We start from the raw sequence: 6208 nt of genomic DNA on the forward strand, positions 1-6208 counted from the left end.
TCTTCTTTTCTCATCTCAGTTGATGAAAGATTCAAGGATAAATGGAAATGGCAAAAGAGTCAAGTTTTCTTCTTCTTCTTTTATTGAAAGGTTCATTCTTGAAAGAGTTTCTGGTCAACATGGAAATGCCATTGAAATTGATAGTGATGAATTTGTCCCTGTTAAAGGCTGAAAATGAAATGAGAAAAAAATTTATGTAAAAATGATAAGAATTATTTCTTTTCTTATCTTCAGTTTTCTTCTTCTTTTTTTCCTGCAAAGAGGATCAAAATACCAAGTGTCACATTTATCAGTAAAACAGGATCACGTTAATTGTGGTTTAAGTTTGAACGTTGTGACTTGGCTAATGCACATTATAATGCATCCCAACCTTTAAAGTGATATTTAGATAAATTACCAAGATTTTGTACCAGTTTCTGTATTTTTACAGAAGATGAGAGAAGAAGAAATGTGAAGAGAAGAGCAGCAAAAAAAATCCTCTTGTTTCGTGCATCTTTTTCCTTTCTTTTTGCATCTTCATCTTGATCATCTTTTGCATTTTTGGTTAACAATTCACGTGACTATTAATACATTTTATAGCTTCTAATAACCGTGGGAAGCTGGCAATAAGCAAAAGGTGCTCATCAATGATCAGCTATTCAATTAAGTTCATTTCATCTTCGAGCTGATCATGATCATCATTTACATTCATCCTTTGTTCACTCCCTTTCATCGTTCAATTGCAAAACTGGTCAGGGAAAAGTTTGACTTCTTTTGATTGATTTTCTCGTGATTATTGTTACAATTACTATTATTTCAATTCTTTAATGAGTTTAATTTGAATATAATTAAAAACTTGTTAAACACGAATTGGGTTTAAATTTAAAATGCAAAAAAAGAAGTTCAATAAATTCCGATTTTGAAATGTTTCATCAGCATTTTCCAATTCATGTGACTCGTTTAAACTCCGTCTAAAGCCAAAAAGCTAACGAACTATTGATATATCGTTTTCGGATAACTCAAAGTATCAGCTCATTCGAATTTTTTATTCGAACATTTTCATGCTTCGATTTACTTGCAAAGCTATTCTTTGAGTAACTTCTGAACCTTTCACGTGTTCTGTCGAAGTTTAAAATCGATTCTTTTCTCTGTTTGGATCGAAATTGCCCTTTTTTGCAAATCATGATTCAACGAGTCTTTCCATTGAACTTTGAAAGTTCATTGCATGTCACTTATAATAGTTAATCCAGAATGCTAGTGAAGTTATTGAAAGATTTTTCTCAGAAAAGTTTCATTTTGCAAATTCAATGAGTTTTTCATTCTTCAATTTTCTTGTTAAATGTGTTCTACCAATGAGACCTAAGAACTGAACTAATTTTTGATCTGAATTTGAATGTTAAAGGTTTAATTATCGAGGAAATGAGCTTGTATGATATCCAAACTGAAAACACCCAACTTGTTCAATCCATAAAAGTTTCTCAACAAAATTGTATAACTGTATGAATAATAACTAATGAATAACTAATTAATGTCAACAGTCGTAAATTGTTCAACACAGTTTCGTTGTTTACCAAAACAAACGTGTAGTTGATTCAATTCGTATTCTTAGCTGAGCTTATCCATTTTGTAACATTTGGCTCATGAAAACCCACGAAATTGAGCATAATTCAGATAGAATTTTCTTTTTTAAGTAAATGAAATGTTTTTCACTAACAGCAGTTGACGGACTTCATAGACTTTAATCTGTTATTCATTCAATTGGCTTTCCATTTGTTCCACTTCTTGACGCAAATGGCATCGGATCAACAACATTGTGACCTTATCGATAAAGCTACACAAAACATTCAGATATTCAGCTTCTTTTTAAAACTGAAATTGCAATTCCAAATGAACGATCAACACATACGACTGAAATTTCACTTTAGTCAATTCGATCGATGTGGTCAGTTCAATGGAAGTTTCTTCAAGAAAAAGTTTGAAGCTACTTTCGATTTATAGAAGCAAAAATTGTTCTGCAGAATAGGAAGTGATTCTGTCTCTGAATCTGATGTGTTATCTTTTTCAAGTTCTTTTGTTGGCTGAAAGCGCCTGTAACAGACTCTTATTATTGAAGCACAAATTGAATCTCTTATCAACAGTTTCCCTGAAAAGAGAAGAAAGAATGAAAAGTGAAAAAAGAGATCGGAAAAGGCCTCAAGGTGATATTATTCATTTTAGATAATCAAGTTTCTCCTATTCATCCCTCTCTCTCTCTCTCTCTCTGTCCAGTTACAAGTGTGAAAAGTCCAGAAAATAGAGTAAAATGAAATGGTGAAAAAGGTTGGAAAAGAAGGCGAAGAAAAATGGAAGAATGTCATCAAAATAAATTGTTGATACAATGTTGAAGAATCAAAGTGTCGCGTGACTGATGAAACCAATTGGACTAAGTTTCATTCTTTGATTCAACACTTGTTTGTCTTTTTGCGTTCTTTTGTTTACGTCTTTTCAATTCATCTTCTTATATGTTTAAATCAATCCTCTTTTTGCTTCTTTTTTTCACCATTTCTTTTATTCTTTGCATTCTTTCAGCTCAACATTTTCCTTACGTTTTTAGCTTCTTCTTCTTCTTTTTTAGCTATTAACTTTTTTCTTTCCACCTCAATGGGTGAATAGAAGACAAAATAGATGAGGATAAATTGTAATCAAGTGACAATGAGAATAGGTAACAAAGCTTTATGATGCGAGTAAAGACGGGAAGAAGAAGAGGAAGAAGAAGAGAAGAAACTGAATCAACTGAATTATCATGAAAAGGAAGCTAACAATGAGTGGACAAAGGACAGTAAATCAATTCAATTGACTATCTGTTGGAATATTTATTTGTCAATACTTTATTTGGTTCAATTGACAAAACAAGATAAGATTATTCAATTTGTTTGTCCATCTATCATCCAAAATCACATTTCAATGATTAAATTCACACTAAACAGTTTTCGATTCGAGCAAGATTCTTTCCTCTTTTATTCCTATTAACTGCTATTAATCTGGACCATTGTCTACGAGGCGCCTTCTTAACCCACCGGGAATCATGTTGATAGTCAAAAATAGCTGTAAATTGAAATTTAAATATAGAAACTATTATTTAATAAATCCTATTATAAGACTGTTTTTTTTGTGTGTTGTCTCTTTGTGAATATGGAAGGAGAGAGAAAAAAAAAGATTCCTAGAGTCCAAGTTTTTACAATATTAGTCTTTATTCATCAAATATAAGATTCAAAGGATGACACTTAATAGTCGAGGAAACAATATATTGACATTTATTTGCCATTCAATTCGGACAATACAATCACTTCAATTGAATTTATCACTGGATGCACTGCAGCTCAAGATGAACCTCTTTAGCCTTTAAGTTCAAGTAATGTTACATAACTGTTGACCAAACCTTAAAATACCATTTACTTTGCTTCAAATCTCAATCATCTTTAATGCTTAACAAGCCGTCCTTCGATCATCGACTCATCGACATTTTTTCACTCAGCACAATGCATTCAATCCACATTTAAAAGGCTCAAATTATTAATGAACTAACCATGTCAAAAAGAAGAAAATAGGGTTCTACAACTGAACAAAGTACAATCGAAGTTTTGAAAGTCATTTTATCAAAAAGCGTCGATCAGAGAAAATGCCAAGTTGCACAGTTCGTCCCTGTCTCCGAAGTCTATCAGGTTGTAACTCGAAAGTCAGAGTTTTACTCTTATTAATCATCCAGCAATAAACATTAACGTCATCAAAGCTAACAAACTTTTTCCTTTTTTACATTGCTTTAGAGTTCTGTTTTTTTCCTCCATCCTGTTAGAACATGGTTTTCACATGAATTCCGATAAAGCTTAGTCTTTTGTTATCGCTGTAGTCAAATGATGCGTAAAATATCTTTTAGAACTCTTTCCGATCAGCCACAATTCGAACACGAAAATTTCACTCCCTATAACATGTTGACTTTTGAACAAAATTTTCAGAAAAGAATCCGTTACAAACGATAAGATTTCATCTTCGGCACAATCTTCATAACGCTAGAAAATTTGTCCAAAACAATTCTTTTCAAACTATCCAAAAAGATTATCAGAATTAGTGAAGTTTCTGAGTTTTAGTTTCATATAGTTGAACGCATCGGTTTGGACTTACAATATTGTTGGAGTTTTCACTTTGAAATTATGCTTTTGGATTCTACTGCAACTGAAATGAAAGGCCTTTTGGCCAAAATTTTTAAAAGTCGATGGACTTTGTAATTCACTGTAAATGTAATATTTTATCGCTTTTTAATGTTCAATTGTAATGTGATCCAAAATACGCTTTTTAGGCATTTTTACAAAAAGTAAAAAAAGTTAACCAGCTTTTGGTCAAATCATTATTTCCAGTTTTACTTGAAAACTTGATATGGAAAGCATTTTATGGAGAAAACATTTTTAGGTAAAACATTAGAAATGCTTTGATTTGATAAAGGGTGTCAAATTTAATTTGAAAACACGTTTTTTTGTTTACAATTTTATTCTTCATCTTCACCTTTGTTGCTGTTTTGATTCAATTATCTGTGCTTATCCATTTTTACTTATATTAAAATGATACTAAACTCGACCACAGTTTGCATGCAATTGAATTTGACACCGGTTTAAATGAAAATTAAAAACTGGTCAGTCGTCTTGAATAAACCCAATAATGGCATTAATAATGAAATTAATGTTTTACCACAAAACTGTACATTGCTCATCCACAAGATGAACCTTGTGATATACCTTTTCATTTATTCATGATAATGTCTAGTGTAACTGGAAAACGAAGGCAATAAAAGCAAATTGAGTTAACAGAAGAAGGGCAGAAAATATGAACAAGAATTATGCAGAATATGCAAGAATATCCATTTTTACTCCTGATTATGGTCAAAAACATTCTTAATAATCCATTTAAAGCAAACCAAATGACCATTTTAAACAATTTCAGATCATTTTTTCATACAAAAAATCACATTTTGTCGATAAAATTTTATCCAAAAAGATTTTACTTTTTTCTCAATTTTTTTGTTCTCAACCAAAAAATAAGTTTCCTTCAGATGTTGATCATTTATCAATCAAAATATTAGTCTCAAAATGTTCCTAAAAAATAATTTCTATTCTTTTTTCTCCATGTCAATATGAAGTGGAATAAAATGTTTATCTGCAATAAATCTTCATCAAGAATATTCTTTACCTTTCTCTGGTTATAAACCATGTTATCCGCTAATTTGTGAGCATTATCTGGTTTCCTTTTAGTTAAGCAAACACACGTCACATTGCATCTTCATCATCGCATGTTTACAATTTAAACCTGATTTTGTTTTCTTCATTATTTAACAACCTCGGACAATCTGATTACAATTGTATTTCAATTTCAACTGCATTTCTCTCTTCTTTTTTATTCACCATTATTTGTCTTGCATGAAATATTAATATTTACAGGGAGAAAAGGAAAGCTATGAGGTCAAAGCTTTTTGATAAGGTTAATAAATTTGGTTAACATTTAAAGATGAATAAAGAGTAAATGTAAAGAGGAAAATTTGTTCATTACAACTGAAAGCATTGAATTATTCTTATTTAGTGCAGCACATTGTTTGACATCGAAAAGCAAACTTTTCTCATTCACTTATCATGCTTCTGTTCACATGAACGAAAGAAGAGAAAAACGTTGAAATTTTTTCTTCTTTTTTCTTCTAATAATATTTATAAACTCACAAGAAAAGCCAAACAGAAATGAATAAAGCTAAATTGTTATTCACAGTTGATAATGAGAAGTGATTTGCAAAATTACAAGGAATCAGTAAAAGTATCGAAAGATATTCAAGAAAATGGAAAAAAGAGAAAATGGAAAAAACAAATTTTGTTGAAATAAACGTGATTATATTTATAATCATTGGCATTTCAGTGAGCAAAGAGTTGGAAACTTTCTTTGTAATGGAAATAATGAATTTCCAGTTTTTGTCGAAAAAACAAACAAGACAAACATAAGCAAATTCAGTGGCAATTAACAGTTGAAATATTATATTTTATTTCCACGTTTCCGGAGATCCATTTCTATTAACATTGATATCATGATATTGCAAGTTTTCTCAGGCATAACAAGTCTCATCAGTGATTAAACGAAATAAAATGAGTGCGAAAAGATGATGGCGAAGAGAAGAGAAGCAAAAAAATGAGTTCGTTATAATTTTATTTTTAGCTCGAGT

Source organism: Tetranychus urticae, chromosome 1 (genome assembly GCF_039701765.1).
Source record: "Tetranychus urticae isolate SD_2017Ah chromosome 1, NJAU_TeUrti_SD_1.0, whole genome shotgun sequence".
In the NCBI taxonomy this organism is placed as follows: Eukaryota; Metazoa; Arthropoda; class Arachnida; order Trombidiformes; family Tetranychidae; genus Tetranychus; species Tetranychus urticae.